Here is an 18,636-nt window from a genome sequence, read left to right on the forward strand (position 1 = left end):
GATCCGGCTGCCTCGGCCTGCCAAAGTGCTGGGATTACAGGCGTGAGCCATCGCGCCCTGACTCTGGATGGTTTTTGATTCGGGGAGACCACTCTGAGGGCTCTGCTCTGGGCGTTCTCCATTCAGACAGAACTTCCTGTGCACCAGGCACCCAGAAGCTGGTGAAATGGGAGGAGTTTCCTTATCCCCATCTCAGGGCGTGGGACAGGGTGTGGCTCAGGGTGTGGCTCACTTCTGTGCCCTGCTGCTCAGGCGCCTAGGAGCGCAGGCAGACAGGGAGGTCGTGGGGAGCATTTTGGGCTTTGACCCCCATGGCAGCGACTAGGGTTGAGTGTCCTGAAGCCCCAGTGGGCGTGTGTTACAGTGTGCTTTTTCAGCTTAGCCATCTGCCAAGGGGGCTTGTGTTTATCAGCTCAATTAGACCCTTTGCCTTATCAAGGCTTTCTGTATCACAAAGCAAGAACTTTGGTGTACAGGAAAATCGGATCACATGTGGGCTAGGAGAATGAGTGCAAGGCTTTACTGAGTGATGGAAGTAGCTCTCAGCAGATGAATGGGGAGCCAGAAGGGGGATGGAGTGGGAAGGTGGTCTTCCCCTGAGGTCAGCCGCTCAGCCCCCGTTCGCTCCTCCAACCGCCCTCAGCCAAATTTCCCTTGGGTCCGCATGGTTTCAACCTCCATGGCCTGCCAGCATGTCTGTTCATGTGTTCTGCCGGTGTGTTCCTCTTGATTTCCAACCACTTGTGTCTGGGTCCACTAGGGTCTCAGGGTTTTTATAGGCATAGGATGGGGGGCCTGATGGGTCAGAGTGGTCTTGGAAAATGCAACATTTTGGGTGAATATAGGAGTGCCTGTCCTCACTTAGGTCCATGGGGACAGGCCCAAGGGTGGAGCCGTCACCACAGACCCTGCCCTTCTCTACCCGGCACTTCCCTGCCTCCCTCCAGAATCACTGGGATGGGGCCCCCTCAGGCTGGCTGCCAGGATTGCCTCGGGAGAGGGTCTTCCCCTCCAAGCCCTGGAGCAGAGCCCTAGCCTGGCTTCTAACATGTATTCCCTTTGCTAAAAGTCACAGCTGGAATGCCAGGCACTGTTCTCTGGACAGTGAGTTGGGAGGAAATATGGCTGCCATCCACCTACAGAATTAGAATAGTCAGTATGCTTGTCCAAATTAAACATGCAAAAAGGTCCCAGGCATGTGCCCTGGGGTTTGGAGCCTATTCCCAAGGAAAGGCAGTGCGGGGCAATAGGCCAGGCTCTTCGTGGCCTTCATCCTCTGCTTCTGCGATCTGCTCGTGACTTGATCTTGCATAGTTTTCCCTTTTGTAAAATGGAGATAATAACAGCTCTACCTTGTAGCCTTCTCATGAGAATTAAACAAGTTATTTTGTTAAAGAGCTTTGAACCGCTGGGTACAGTGACTTACGCCTGTAATTCCAGCACTTTGGGAGGCTGAGGCGGGCAGATGATTTGAGCTCAGGCGTTTGCAACCAGCCTGGCCAACATGGCAAAATGTACTCTCTACTTAAAAAATACAAAAATTAGCCGGGTATGGTGCTGCACATCTGTAATCCCCACTACTCAGGAGGCTGAGGCAGGAGAATCGCTGGACCCAGGAAGTTGAGGCAGTTCTGAGCCCACATTGTGCCACTGCACTCCAGGCTGGGTGACAGAGCGAGATCTTTTCTTTAAATAAAATAAAATAAAAAGAGCTTTGAGCAGTGTTTGGCAATTGGTAAGTGTACTATTTCTTTATTGTGATGTAGACATTCAGTACACATTTGTTGAATGACTTTGTTGCATAAATGAATAAGTGAGTGAATGAATGGAGAAAATGAAAATGGTGCCCAAAACACAGTTTTCTTATGGCTTACTTTGTGGTCCATGTCACAGGCTGGCCTATGGATCAATATGTGGAAAACAAGCACACAAACCATACAGAGACCATACTCACACACACACCATACATACACACATGTACACATCACACATACACCATGCACACCGGGCACACACAGACACAGGCACACACCACACATAGACCATATGCATATACATATCACACACACCACCCACACATATACCATGCACATAAGGCACACAGAGACACAACACACACAGCACTGCTCACACCCATACACACGTGTCCTGCTGGAAGCAATCCAGTCCTTACTTTAGTGGATACGTGCATGCTCCCTGGGTTCTCAGCATTGTTCTGTGCTCCCCTGTGCATTTGCTCCCAAGTGAGTTGATGATGGGGTGCACCAAACCCTGTCTGTTTGTTATAGGGAGTGCCTGGAGACAAAACCACATACAGATTTCATGCAAGGACAATTTGAAGAGTTCCAAGGGTTGTATAGACTGGTTTGGGACATATAAACCTGGAGTGTATGCTTTTTGGGTGGGGTGGGTAAGACTTTATCATCATTCTCAAACTCCATGAATACCTGGAGTCCTGCCAGGGCTGGGTTGCTGGTGCAGCATACCACCCGGCTGCAGTCCCTGAGATCAGGGTGCTGTGGGACAGTGTGCAGGGAAGGACAGGAGGGTGCAGGTGCTTGCCTTGTCAACTCAGTAAAATACACCTTCCAAGCATCCCAGGGAAGGGTGACCAGCACTGCACATGATGGCAAAGGGTAGAGAGGGGTCAGGGCAGATTCCTTCTCTTGAGACAGGTTACTGAGTCACTTCTAAATTAAGCCTGTGACTATATTTGGTAATGCAAGATGTAGGGCTGAAGAACATGCAATTTACTTTATGCAAACAGATGACCATATGATGTATACAGTTGGGCTCTTGCTGCTTTGGGGCTTTGGGTGGAAGAGAACTAGCCAGTCTGGGTTTTGTGGGGTGCTGGAGCCAGGCTCCCCAATCTTCCTCATCTACGTTTTCAAGCAAACTAAAATCCTAGGTCAAACACTACATTCCTAAACGTTTTCAAGGTTGTTTGCTTTCAGAGGATTATAAAAGACCCTCTGTTAGATCACCAGGGCAATCTGATGTTAAAATGCTGGAACCAGAACCAGCAGCAGGGCTTCTTTCTCTCTGCGGGCAGCTCTCCTAAAGGGAGTGAAAGAAGAGCCGCCCAGAAAACAACGTGTGCATTGTAAGCAGGCCTCCCTCGGGCCTCTGGCTGGACAGTGGGAGCGTGAAGCCTGTTCACAGGATGGTAATTTCATTGGTTCCACTTGCCGGTCACAGTGGCACGTGTTGGTCAATGACTCTCCACTCAGCAGGCATTGGAGGCTAAGGGCTCTGGTTCTAAAGCTCTGCAGGCCACTCTTGGTGACTAATGGTGCGGCAATCATGTAGACACCATGGGTTAGATTCTCACCCCAACCGCAAAAAAAAAAAGTTGTATAGGCAAGGAGGGCTGCTATCCTGATGGTTAGATGTTGTAGATACAATACAGATTCAAGCTCCATTGCAGAATCAAGGCTGGCAACATCTCTGTAGTCTTGGAGGTTATTACCCAAGAATTTTTTTTGCAGCTATGTATCCTGTCAAGAGTCACGTTATGTTTGCAAATGCAATGACCTTCTAGAATCCATCACATGTTTGTTTCTCTTTGAAAAGGAAGAGGTCTTAAGCTACTTATTTATTGAGATGTATAATACAAAATTAAATGAAAAATTATAAGAATAGGTCCACTACCCTTCACTGTGTGTGAAGGAAGAGCAGTGCTAAAAATTAATCTTTCAAATATTTATATTGAAAGATGCAGTTTATAAAGAATAAAGATAGCCATGAGTTGGATAACTTTTCCTGTTAGGTAAATGGTATAGTAAACTAAGGGTGAAAATGGAATGAACATGGTGGTCTGTTTTTAGAGAAAATGAGGATGCAGTACAACTTCCTTTCTAACGGTTTGTGAAGCCAGAGATTCAGTTGCTTTATTATTATATTGAGTTTTGACAGTATTATTACTCTGGGGGGATATGATTTAATTTATGTCGCATGTGCCTCAATGTAGAAAATGCTGTGTGAAAACAGGTGATGGAAGCACCTAGGAATAGCTCTGCTCTCCTTATGATGCGTGTTTCATGGAGTCACTCTGAAAATGATGAATGCAATAGATCCCAACCTCCAGACTTCTAACGCCTGGTGAAAATTATGCTAGCTGAAAATTCCAGGAAAGTACTTAAAGTTTTCTTGAAATTAGAATATAGATAGTAGGAAAGAATATGTTAATAACGATGAAAGATTTATCTCTGGAGTTCAGTTTTGCTCCTTTTAGTAGAACAATGGTCACATCTGTTGATGGACACTTACAGTGATTCCATATCTTTGCTATTGTGATTAGTGCTGCAATAAACATGAGGGTGGGAGGATGAGACAGGTTGGTTCATGGGCACAAACATATAGTTAAATAGAAGGAATAAAATCTAACGTTTGACAGCAGAGGAGGGTGACTATAGTTAACAACAGTACATTTTATATTTCAAATAATTAGAAGACTTGCAATGTCCCCAATACATAGAAACTCACGAGGTGACAGATACCCTAAATACCCTCACTTGATCGTTACATCATTACACATTCTATGCATGTAACAAAAGATCATGTGTACCCCATAAGTATGTACAAATATTATGTGTCAATAAAAATTAGTAATGACAAAATGCTTCATTAACTTAGCTATTACTGTTAAAAAATAAAAACCAAAATGGTCATGGAAGCTGTCTCAGGCAGACTGGACACATTTTAACATTAGCATGTTACCAACAGGGATGCCATTCAAAGCGAAGTGTTGCAGACAGAGACCCCCTCATTCTGTTAATATAGATCGCTGGCAAGGTAGTCAGTTTTATTTCCTAGCTAACAATTTCCTAAAAGCAAACAGTGATATTAACTTGAAGAGCAACGATCCTTTAAAAAATAATGATAGCAACAGGATCTTCAGAAAACAATCTGAATTCTTTCAAAGTGATAAAGATGTTGGTACGTGCATCATTCATTTCTGAGCATTTTTCTCAAAATAAAATTGAGGTTTAGAAAAGTACCTCCCAGATAGGCTGGATCCCCAGCATGGGCTGGGAACATCCTCTTACCTGTGGTTGAAATAACAATGGTAGAACCTCCTCTGCGGTACATCTTTTTATTTGCTTTTAAAATCGGGATTTTAGTGTGTTTATCTCTGACTCATACACTATTCTTTTCAAGGATAAGAAATATTTCTCAAATTTAAATATTCACTAATCAGTCTATTTCTAGTTTTTATAAGGTTTCAAATTCCATACACATATATGGAATGTGTGTGTGTGTATGTGTGTGTATGTATACACGCACTTCACTTCTTTATTTTTTACTTTCTAAAAAATAAAGTCTGATGGGAAGAAGAAAAGGTGAACTACACTTTCACCATTTGTCTCTGAGCAAAACCTTTGGTGCATAATTCTATTTTCTTTAGAAATATATGCCCTGGGAGTGCTCCTTCCTCCTCCAGCCCCAGAAGGCCCCTCACCCTCAGGTTCACCATCCTCCCTAGCTTTGTGCTGCGGCACAGGGCAGGAGCCGAGCACAGAGACCGCAGGCAGGTGTCAGCCTCACTCCCTGTCCTTGGTGGTGTCCCAGACTCCACAGGGTACAGAAGTCCAGGAAATGAGAAATCAGCCACCCAAGTTGAGTGGAAAATTTCAGCATGTTACAGAACATGGGACAGCTGATGTCTGAGGTTGCGGTTCAGAAGGATTTGTAGGTTTACCTGCTTACTCAGAGCATTTCACTGATTCCTTACAAAGATTACAAATAAACTCACAAAAAGGCAAAAAATTCAGTTGTTAATCCATGTTGACACGCAGGGTAACGAGTATCACTTTGTTTAATTTCATATGTTTAGCACCATCTGTAGGAGCTACATAACAGAACTCTCTGGAGTTGTTTTGTTTTTAACTGACTTCTCACAACTCGTTGAAGGGTACATATTTGTAAGGAGAGTTCAGCTATCGTAGAAGTAGAGATGACTGATGGTGAATGTCGGGATGCAGCTGAGAAGTGTACTTTTTGTCACTGGGGAGGAGACACCCACCTTTGGTTGAGATGCTGTGTTGCTCTGCTGAGAGTGTCAGAAGATGGCCCTCTATGGGATGTTCTGCCTCCATAGAGCAAAAGACAGGGGCTGACATTTACTCTGATTGATGCTGTTGTTGGAAACATGGCCCAACATGCACGCTGGTCCCTGTATTCTCTAAGTTCTCCGTTTCTCGCAACGCAGGCCACTGAGTTGCTCACATTCCTCCCACCTTCCCAGTTTGACTCAGCACCCTTCTCCCCACAGAAAGAAACAAAAGGTCAGATGGATGTTTCCCCTCAAAGCTTCCTGCAGTGACTGAGTTTTAGAGAAACTCACTCTAAATGAGAAATGAGAAATGGGAAATGAGAGGGGCTGGTAGTTTAGAGAATTTAGGGCCATGCAGTGACCTCGCGGATTCCATGGGGTGTTCTCAGAGACCCAAGGATAATGAGACTGAATTCCCCATTATAAGCACTTCCCAGAGCCTTTCGACATGCTAAAGTGAACTTTGAAACTGCGAGAAGATGTGGCACACACGGGAGGTGATGGGAGTCTGACCAGAGGAGTCGGGGACCATCTGAGAAGACGCGTGTTCTCTAAACACGGCTTAGAAAATAGACACTGGTTTTCAAATGCGCTCAGTGAACTTCGTAGACAAGCTTTGAGAAGAGGCAAAGAAGCAGGATGTCGGCCCCTTTTCAAGGACAGTCTTCTCCTGCTCGTTTGTTTTACATGTCTGGCTCTGCAGTGACTAAGCTTTCCTTTGAAGAAAGGTTTCTTTGACTATCACAACCCCCCAAAAAAAGGATTCTAGAAATATTTGTGGATGCTCAAGACCGAAGCTCAATGTCAGCTATTTCCCCCTCTGGCCTTGCTGTTCCTCAGACTTTCATATGGTATTTTTGGAATGAAACCACATATGAAATCCAAAAGGCAAAAACGTCTGACTTTTCCCCACAAGTGTGTTAGAACCAGGAGCAAAGGGAAGGGCGCCCTCTTGGTGGGAGGTCACTCATGAAGCTGGACAGAGGCCAGAGACCAGGCAGTTTTGTGACTTGTGTCTAAGCTCTGAGTGCGAATCCCTGGCTGGACATTCCCAGCTGCAGCACCAGGCTGTCCTGGGCAGAGGACTCCAGTCCCTGCATTCAAGCGTCTGTCACCTCAGTAGTCGCAGTGGCAGCCCGCGGGGTAAGGGAGCTGAAGACCAGAGACCTGCTCCAGTGGGACAGATTTACACAACAATTCATCACTGTCTCCTGGTGAGGGGGAGATGTTCAAAACTGTGAAAGATGTAGATGCAAAAGCACAGGCCCTCAAACACAATCATGTGTGAAACCAGAGAAAAATGATCCTTGAGAATCAGGCTGGGATTTCATCTTTATCCTGCATTATCCTAAAGTTCCAGGCCCAAGGTATGCACTGTTAGCATATGTATGCATCATTTAAATGTGGTAAAAGGAAAATCAATAAAGGCTGATGGGCATACTTTGCTGGGTCCCCTGGCCACACTGGGCCCTTGCAACTGCACTCCTCTGTGCCCAGGGCCCGCTCCTGTGGAGGCACGGCTAAGAAAACCCCTGACAGCATGCCACAAAATCAGTTTTCTACCTTCTGCTTTTTTCTTTCTTTTTCCATTTTTAAAAACTTACATACTGCCTAACTTGCTTCGGGCAAAAACCTCTCAACAGGCTGTGGGATACATTCAAAATGAGTAGCAGAAATGACAACTTATCTTTATTTCAACATGGAAATGTGGTTTCTCCAGATGTTTCTAATGTTCCCAATAGGGATTTCCAAAGACTGAACATTGCATCAAGGCTGCCAGCCTGAAGGGCGCTACACAAGGATGGTGCTTCTGTCTGACGTGAGCTCTCTCCCCCACCACAAACACACACACACACACACACATGCCAGAAATGTAGACTGTGACTTAAATCTGTGCACAAGTAAAGATGATTCAAGCTGAAACACATTTTCCCTTCTTGACATAGTGACTGATGATAGTTAGACATAGATTATAGGCAACTGCCTTATTTGCAGAATCAGTAAGGGTATGAAAGACTCTTAACCAGCCCAGAGCACCAAGTAGTGGGTGAATCATTCTGAAGGCTGCCTCCCAAGACCACAAGAAATTAGGGGGCAGCCTATAAGAAACAGCAATAGCACACCAAACCATAGGAAAATCCCATACGGGTTCTTCCCAATGTATTGCAGAGAAAGAGAGAGAGAGAGATCTCACAAAGTTGGAGACACAACTTTTGTTAGACATTGTTTTCTTGTTATTTGTTTGTTTGTGTCTTTTCATCACGCCTTTAACTTTTCTGCGAGATGTGGCAACAGTAGCCACAGCATGCTTAGAAAAACGCATGAGTGAAGGGGCAGTTTGCTTTCGTGCTGCATGTTGTATTGTTATTCATAGATGGACATCTGTGCTTTGTCCTGTTTGGGTTTTTAGGTGTTTTGTAATACCTTAAAAGGTTTACAGTCAACCAGAACATGTTTACTTTAGGACAAAATAGTCATTTGTTCAATAAAAATTTTCTGTTCATCTATTAGGTCCCAGGAATACGCTGCCGGGCATTTGGAAATAAGAATGTGATCTCAGTCCCTACCCTTAAGGAATTCATCATCTAGTGAGGAGACAGGCAGGTAACGTATGCACAACTGTGCAGTAAGAATATAGGCAACGGACCCTTAGGTAGGCCTGAGAAAATCAGGGGAGATTCTTAGAAGAGGCGACAGTTGAACTGAGATTCCAAGACTATGTAGGAATTAGATGGATTAAGAGGACGATGGGCATTTGAGGCAGTAGGTACAGCACATATAAGAGTTTAGTTTGTTTAGGGAACTATGAGTTGTTTGGTATTTCTGGAGTGTACAAAAATGTAAAATAAAACATTATTTATGGAGGAATAAACACACGCTTATGGATTTGAGTAATATCTTACCATGTAGAGAAATTGCCTTTATGGCCATGTGCTAAGAAAATATTTTTGTTTAAATTACTTTATTTTGCTATATTAGAAAAAGATGGAAAGCCAGGACTCTATTTTGAGGCTTCTCTGCCACCTCTCATCCTGGCTGACAGAGTTGGGTAGGCGGTTTCCATGAAAGCACTGCAAAGGCATGCTTGCCGATCCCATAACCTTATGTTTGCCTTTGAGTTGCGCCAATGGGTCAGACATTCCTTCAGATTAATTTATCAAGTACTCAGCCGAGAGCCACAGCCATATCAGATATTTTACGTTTGGACCAGAATTATTTGAATGTTGCACACGATCCCAAGATAGGCCCTCTCTGCATTTTCTAGAAGCCACTGACCCTTGAGTAAAGCTTCTCCCTCCTTCCTCTGTGGGCTGGAACATCTATAGATCTTTGGGGAACATATTATTCCCAACCATATTGGGTCGATAAATTGCCCATGAAGTTTTCAGATATTTAGAAAAAAGTTATTTGTGATAGCAAATAAATTAAACAGAACACCGAAAACATAAATTCTTAACTTCTTTACAGCTTTTGAGTGTTTATTTACTTAGTAATTGACAAAAGATAATCTCATGATTACTGGATAGCAAAAGCTCTTTGGCCTGTTAGAAACAATATTGAAGTTTTGATATAATTTACTGAGTTTTTATTTTATCCAGTGTCCCCCATAAATAAGCTAGCTGAATGAAGTTGGGGTTTGGGTCCTACCCTCTGTTCAATAAGACCCATGGTTGATAATGTTGGGCAGTGGCCAATCTAAAAGCCCAATTATATATATGTCTGTGTGTGTATATATATGTATACATATACATACATACATATACATATTTACTTGTTATGGGAAAGAGTGCAAAACAAGATAATAGTAAGTTCAAGTCACATTTTTCTCATTCCTTGTATAAATGATAAGAATTTGAAACTTGACTGTATTAACTGAGTTAACTAATAGAAAGAGCTGAGGTGGACACTGAAGGGTGTGGAATGTCAAACAAAGTGGTTTGCTTCCAGTATCAGCTCAGTCATGTTTTGGAAAGATATGCTTGACATGGGAGCAGGATGGAGCAGATCATATGGTCCATGGGTGGAAGGTCCTTGCATTCTCAGGCAAGCAGGCACCTCTGAATGGCAGGCAGAGGCCAGCCCCACCATCCATGCCTTCTCTTGACTTGGGTGTTCTGGCTCCTAAATAAATAATGACTTCCTGATCCTTGTGGAGGACCCCTGGAGATATCCCTCTGTGCACAGCACAACCTTGTTTCAGTTTCAACAAAAGGGTCAGGAAGTTATCATAGCCTACTGCCTTTGTGTAAAATGTCCAGTCACAGGCAAAAATTTTGGCAGGTGGAATTCACAGGTGTCAGTGGAAATTGTATTCATGAACAAAATAGGTGAAACCCTGGTTCTAATCTTCCTTTTCAACTCTTCTCTGAATCATTTCTCTTCTGAAATATCATTTTTAACCCTCTGATTGAACAAAAGTTTCTTTGTTTTTAAAAATTACTTTATCTGTAACATAAACCCAGATAACAGCTAAAGTTCATAAGAAGAGAATAATGACTCAAGCTTTGGGCATAGAATAAGAGATAAATATAAAACTCTGTCCTTTGGGCTTTTAAAAATATTTATTTCTTTTCTGATTTTGTAAGTAGTTTATGTATCCCAATGAGTGTACACATTACATAATGCACTATAAAGAAGGCAAAATTGTAAAAAGTTTTGTCAAACTCACTGGATGATGAAGAGACCTTTGTGTATTTTAGTGGTCTGTAAATTGGAGAAACATCGTTCTGACTTCTTCAGCTTTTTGCATCATGCTGAATGAGACAATGATAGTACATGCATACTATCTACACACTCGAATCCATGACAATGACATGGCTGATTCTCGGATCATGCCAATGTCAGGTGGTTTTGTATTAAACAATGATGAAGAGCAGGTAGGAGAGACTGATGAGAGAAGAATGAATGCCTCTTTCTAGTAGGCAGGGGTAAGACAATGTTTTCAGTAGGTAAAAAGTACATTTTCAGCTTTCTTCTGAGTGTTAGTACATATGGATTGAAAGCCAGGCTCACTTTGGGAGGCTGAGACAGGCAGATCACAAGGTCAGGAGATGGAGACCATCCTGGCTAACATGGTGAAACCCCATCTCTACTAAAAAAATCCAAAAAGTAGCCGGGCTTGGTGGCGGGTGCCTGTAGTCCCAGCTACTCGGGAGTCTGAGGCAGGAGAATGGCATGAACCCGGGATGCAGAACTTGCAGTGAGCAGAGATGCGCCACTGCACTCCAGCCTGGGTGACAGAGTGAGACTCCGTCTCAAAAAACAAAAACAAAAACAAAAACAAAATAGAAAAAGAAAGCCAGGCTCAACTTTAAGGAAAAAATGAAATAAAACACCAAGCTCCGCTCCACTGTGCGGGACACCATGGCATGCGCTTGTCATCAGTTCCTCCACTCATCTGGGTCCAGGAATTGTCTCCACTATAGAGCTGATGAGACAGAGAGCAGCTTACCCACCTCATAACGTACATGGTAAGGCAGTAACCTGAAACAAGGCCAGTCTGAGGACAGAGCACTGCTCTTCCAACTACTATGCTGAAATAACAAAACCATTATGGCCTGGATTAGAACATGGTTGCACCCGTTGTTATTTTAAAAAAACATAGTATATGTATTATATTATATTATAGTATAATATATTATACATTTGCCCACTGTTATTTCAAACATCCCAAAAATAATTTCTGCAAGACAATTACAAATGCATCACTCTTCCTGTTTAAGGTTTTCCAAATTGAAAAGAAGAGAATGGCTGCCTTTGAAATCAATCAGGACACCTCTGTGGAAAATTACCTGGGCTGTTTCATCCTTGGCGTGAGCAGTGGTGGGAGCTGGCATCCCCTGGAGACACACACACCCGGCCCTGGGTCCAGCCAGCACCCACTGGCAACTCAGCCCTGGAGCTGTTGAGATTTTCCTAAATTGTAAAAAATCTGAAAGTTACATTTCAGAGTAATCTTTTCTTCTAATTCTTTTTTATTGCCTTTTTATTGCCTCAGGAAAGCAGTAACACAAAAGATCCTTTTACATCTTTTGATTTAAAAAGCAGAATCCAAGAGGGGCTTGTCTGGCTGTGTTCATGGAGAAAAATCTGTAGCTGATCAGTGCTCATCCTCCCAGGAAAAGCCCCATTACAGCAAACAAGTTCATTTATTTTAGCCTAGAACTCAAGAAAATGATTCAAAACCCTGAGATACAAAAAACAAGCCAGATCTTCACTTAATTTAATTTTATAAAGAAACCATCATAGTTATGCAAGCTATAATTTATTTCTTTCATTATGTAAAAGTTTTTCATTATGTAACACCCCTTCCATCCCTGCACATTTTATAGTATATCTTTTCAGCTTGATTTCAAACTCTTTCAAAGCCCCTGCGATGTAGTCTCTTTTTTTTAAAAAAGGCATTGATAAAGAATTTAAAGTCATTAAAAAAAAAAAGTTTCTGCTTTATTCTTTTTTCACTAAAGGGTCTTGTCCAATCCTTCTTTTCACTGACTACCTAACAGTGATTGATTGGCAAATAGTAGGCATGCAATAAATAAGAGGGAGAAAGAGAAGGGATTCTGAAGTTGTATAAAACTTGTGATTTACAGCACATCATTAACTACAACAGTAGAGGCTCAGTCCTGGCTCCTAACTTCCCACTCTGTTATTCTCAGAATGTGGTCCCCACACTGGCTGTGCCATCTTCCCCCAGGAGCAGATTAGAAATGCAGATTCTCAGGTCCACTACAAACCCTCTCACTCAGAAACTGGGGGTGGGACCCAGCAATTCCTGCCTTAACAAACCCTCTAGCTGATTCCCATGGTCGCTGAAGTTTGATTACCTCGAAGGCAACCCTATCTCTGCTCCTCTGATTTCCTTCCTGCCATGGGTGAGCAACCCATGGCCTCTGGGGCCTCCCTTCTCCTCGTCTCTGGAGGCAACAGGCTGCTTCAAACCATCTAATCTCTGAAGCTGGAGGGGGGCCAGGGTTCTACTTCTGACCCCTCAGGCTAAAGCACAGCTGGGATGTGAGCCTCATTCCTGCCACAGCGATGGGGAAGTGGGGCCAGTGGTCACTAAGGCTTCATCAGGGATCAGTTGTGTGTTTTACGCTGGTACTCAGAAGAATGTCTTTATCCCCAAGGACATATAATTTATAGTCACCACCAGAGTTCAGAGCAGCTCTGAAGCCCATACTGAACAAACACAGGGGGAGGAGGGAAGAAACAGCAGCTCCAGGGCACGATGGTCCTGCAGGCCTCCTCCCGCCCACCTCCTGGAAGTCACGACCTGAGGTGGGGGCAGACCTCCTAATAAGCGTAATTATCTCTTATTTATTTATCTAATTATCTATTATTTTATTGCATTTTGGACTTGTTTAGGTGTTATGAAATAAAAGCATTTAAAAGAGAGGGAAGTGATGCTTGTCACCAACTTGGAGACAACGATGTCCCCCAACTAAACTTATTTTCAAATTTGCATTAATACATAATAAAGGAATAAAATAAAGTGACATGAATAAAAGTAATCAGAGAACTGGAGAAAAATGCATCAGGTAACATCTCTTTGGCAAAATTTCAAACATTTTACAAAAATGATGGTTCCGGCGCAGGAGCCGCAGAAGCCGCTCTCTCAGCCGGAATGGCCTCAGACGTTCCAGGCAGAAGCCCAGGAGGCCTCGCGGAACCGCCAGACCGGCAGGAGGAACGTTGGGGTCCAAGGCACAAGGCAGAGGCAGCTGGCTGGCGCACCAGGGGCCTGGTCTGCAGGGGCCAAGGCCCGCGTCACCACGGAGGGTAGCCCTTGAGGCGTGGAGAGAAACCCCATTTAGAAGCGTCACTGCCGAGAGCCCGGCCCAGGCTCTCTGGCCTTCGTGGAGCAGGGCGAGCCCGGGTGCCCAGAAGCCTCTAGTGGAAACCGCAGCAGTACATCGCAGCAGCCCCAGCGCACTATTCTGTGAATCCGGGATCCAGGTGGGGGCCCTGCAGAGCACGCAGGAGCAGAGGACGCTCGCTTCCGGGGGATTCTGTTTTCGGGCCCCCAGTCCCCATTCCTAGCGGCAAACGTGGAGCGCAGGCATCTTCCAGACACCCTGCTCTCCCGCTGTGTGCGACTGAAGGCGATACCTTCTATTACCGCCTTTTCTGCTAAATTAAACAAAAAAAAGTTATCACATAATACGGGAAAGCTTTAAACCTCTATAGGTCTGAAGGATGTATGGGCAGAGAAGCTGAAACTCACAAGAAATAGAATTAGCATTCATTTCCTTTGGCCAGAGAAGATATCACTATTTTATTCAACCCAGGCCTTCCCTTTCCATTCCTTAGAATTAGCTATTGCTACCTCCCAACTATATAGAAGAACCATATTAAGTGTTGCTCCTTACCTGGGAGACAGTTGATTCAAGCCCCAGAACAGATTCGTGGAGAATATCGTCACATCCTTCTCTGCTGTCCTAACTGGTGAAATGAATGAATGACAGGCCCTTCCCCCTGGCCACTGTCTACAAAAATTACTTAGTGATCATTCAAAGGGCCTCACATCTATCTCTACGTATTTTCAGAAGAACGTGCTAAATGGATTAAACTGACGCTTGTAACCAGAGGAGCTTAAGTCGATGAACTGGTAAAGAAAGTATACATGCACCGATCTTTTACTCATAGCAGCTCTCCTACTCATGTCTATAAATACCTCCCAGCCTCTTTGGAGTCTGCGGACAGGGATACGCTGCCATTTCCTCTGCTAATCTCTCATTGTTAGGGGGTCTGGCCAAGTGCCACAACGGAAAAGTTGCCATGCTTGTTGATTTTTACATGCATGCCTTCCACAGAGTAATTATTACTTCCTGGAGGGCTGTGTGCTAACCCTAACTTTAGCCATAGATTTACTCTTGTAGTGGTAGGTTGTACACATTTATTGTTGAAAATTAAATCAGAGGGTTTTTTCCTTCATATGGATCCATCTCAGGTTAATGGAATATATTAGTTCTTCCCGTGTGTCTGATAAGAAGACAAGAATGATAGAAAATTATCTTATTTGAGAATTGTTGCTTTCCTAGATGACAAAGTACTCATTCTCAAATTAATTTTGCTCAACATGTTTCGCTTCTATCTGAACTAGGGACAACTCCTTAGATGTGGATCTTAGCCAGAAAAGCCTTATACTTTTCAAAGTTATAATTGCCTCATTACACCAGAGTGTCCACATTTTAGTAGTGAAAGAAATGATTGTTTAGCTTGGAAGACTTTTCAGTCTGAGAAGATAAAAGCTGGGTGCGGAGTGTGGGTGTGTGAGGGAGCAGCAGTGGCCTCCAGCAGATGAAGTGTTAATGCACGGAGGATGGAGACCAGCTGCTTCCCAGCGCCACTGAGAACAGCCCCACAGAAAAGGCTCAAGGGCACCAGGAGAGCTTGAGGGGCTATGGGGAGGTTTCACGGCAGGGTGGGCCGAGGTCTCAGCGGGTGGAGCCCACAGGATTTCTAGAAGAAATTGGGAAATGGCTGTGAAGATTGTTATATGTGCTTTGCATAACTCCTGAATGATGGTAGTTTTAAATATACCATTGGAATATTCAGCACATGATCACAGTCTTCTTCAACAGACCTCTGCTACGTGCCTACAAGGTATAAATCTCTGCTGAGTGTGGTGCAGCAGCTTCTCCTCACTCCCCTGGTGCCATGGAAAATGCAAAGTCTTTGCAGCCCGGAGACTCTGGGTTTGTATTTCAGTTTTGCAACTTGTCACCTTTGTTACTTTGGGCCCATTATCCAACCTTTCTGAGTTTAATATCCTTATTCATGAAATACCAACTTCAGAGATAAATTGTAACCATTGAAGAAGATCAAATATATCAGTTTCCTTGTACAAGAGCAGGTATGGACATTTAATGATAACATTGAGAGCTCATTGTTATGATATATGAGGCAAAGGACTGTTGAGTACTTTATAATACTGAGATTCTATTTCTATTTTACACAATAGGAAACAGATACATAACTTGCATAAGGACATAAAGACAACAAGTGGTGAGGCAGTGATGCAATTAATGCATTTGTTGGATTTAAGAACTTGTGCTTTTCTCACTATAACACAGAGCCCTAGATTATATGAAACAAATTAAAGATACTGAGAATGCTTATGTGCATATGTACATGTTGTTAAAACCGTAGTTTCCCAAGCACAGGCTTTCAAAATGTTTATTAAACCTTGTCTATATGTACTCTATTTACCCCACTTCTTCACTTTCTTGGACTTCCAATCTATTTTGGGGATCTGTTATCACTAGGAGACACCAGTAAATTTGCTTCAAGGATCTCTCAGAAATTATCGATCCTATGCAATAAAGGGAAATATGATAAATTTCTTTTAGATCTGTGAGCAATTTTACCAATTTCTGTCATTTTATTCATATATTCATTCAACAAACATTTGTTGATATTTGTGTTCTAGATGGTGGGCTGGGTACTAGGAATTTCTGCTTTAAGATTGTTTTGTGTAGTGAAAAAGACATTAACAAAAGATTGTGATATGATGAGGTAAGTGATATCATATGAATGGTATAAAGCTCCCAGAGGAGGTGAATTTGGTAAAGTATTTCAAAGTGATTGACATTTGATTCCGGTCTTATGTATGTATATAGGAAAGCAGACTTTTACCAACTGCAAGATCTTGGTAAAAATTCTAAAAACTCTAAAAATTTACTTGAGATGTATCTTACGCCGGGTGCAGTGGCTCATGCCTGTAATCCCAGCACTTTGGGAGGCCCAGGCAGGTGGATCACGAGGTCAGCAGTTCAAGACCAGCCTGACCAACATGGTGAAACCCTGTCTCTACTAAAAATACAAAAATTAGGGAGCTGAGAGGGAGCTTTAAGGGGCGAATGGGCAGCAGGTCAGGGTCCTCCGGGGATTAGAATGGGTGGCCGCTCTGTGGGCGCCATTTCTCGGTGTCTCCTGAGGAGCCGCCCCCTCCTCAGCCTTGCTCGGCTCTTCATCCCTCTGGTCGCTATCGCCGGGGACGCGCGGTCCCCAGCTCAGTGACAAAAATGCTGAGTTTCTTCCCTAGAACACTAGGGAGTCGGTCTATGGGTAAACATGCAGAGAAGGAACGACTCTGAGAAGTACAATGCTCTGCCACACGTATTCCTGCAGCTGGAGATTCCAGGTCCATCATCACGTGTCAGGTGTCCCTTCTGGATGGTACTGATGTTAGTGTGGACTTGACAAAAAAAGCCAAAGGGCAAGAGTTGTTTGATCAGATTATGTATCACCTGGATCTTATTGAAAGTGGCTATTTTGATCTGAGATTTATGGATTCAGCACAAGTAGCATCGCCAAAGTAATTCAATGGAAGAAGAATAGTCTTAATAATGGTGCTGGATTAGAACCTGTGGAAAAAGGCAAAAAAAAAAAAAAAAAAAAAAATGGTGCTGGAGCAGCTGGATATCTATAAGACAAAAAACCTTAATCTAAACCTTATACCTATACAAAAATCAACTCAAAATGGATAATGAATCTAAATATAAAATGTAATATTGTAAAACTTAGAGAAAAATAAACAGGAGAAAATCTGTGGGACCTAGAGTTTAGAGAAGAGTTATTAGACATGATACCAAAAGGATGATTAAAAAAAAAGATAAAATAGACAAAAGGATGATTTTTAAAAAGAGATAAAATAGACTTCAGAAAAAATTAAAAACTTTTGCTTTGGGAAAGACCCTGTTAATAGAACGAGAAGCTAAGCTACGGACTGGGAGAAAATATTTGTGTATCGCACATCTGACCAGGAACTCATGTCTAGCACATATACAAAATGCCTAGCTGGGCACAGTGGCTCACTCCTGTAATCCCAGCACTTTGGGAGGCCAAGGCAGGAGGATCGCTTGAGCCCAGGAGTTTGAGACTAGCCTGGGCAACATAGTGAGACCTTGTTGCTACAAAAAATATTTTTTAAAAAATTAACTTGGTGTGGCTACTTGGGAGGCTGGACAGGAGGATTGCTGAAGCCTGGGAAGTGGAGGCTGCTGTGAGCTGTAATAGCCACTGCCCGTTCAACCTGGATGTCAGAGAGAAACCGTGTCTCAAGCAAAGACAAAACAAAACAAGCTCCTCCGCTCAACAATTAGAAAGCAAACAATCTAATTCGAAAAGGAAGAAAAGACATGACAAGACATTTCACCTCAGAGGATATACAGATGACAAATTCATGAAAAGATGTTAAACTAGTCATCAAGGAAGTGTGAATTAAGACCTCAATGAGATGTTTTCACTACACATCTATGAAAACAGCTAAACAGTAAAACATAGTGACAACTCCAAATTTTGGTGAGAATGTGGAGAAACGAGATCTCTCATACATTGGTGTTGGGATTGTAAAGTGATATCACTACTCTGGAAGATAATTTGGCAGTTTCTTTTAAAACTGAACATACACTTAAACCATGTGACTCGGCAGTTTTATGCCTGACCATTTATCCCAGAGAGATGACGACTTACTTCCATGCAAAAACCTGTGCATAATTGTTCATAGCATCTTTATTTGTAGTAGCAAAAAACTTGAAACAACCACAATGTCCTACAGTAAGTGAACGATT

This window comes from Pongo pygmaeus, chromosome 7, assembly GCF_028885625.2.
Source record: "Pongo pygmaeus isolate AG05252 chromosome 7, NHGRI_mPonPyg2-v2.0_pri, whole genome shotgun sequence".
NCBI classification, from domain to species: Eukaryota; Metazoa; Chordata; class Mammalia; order Primates; family Hominidae; genus Pongo; species Pongo pygmaeus.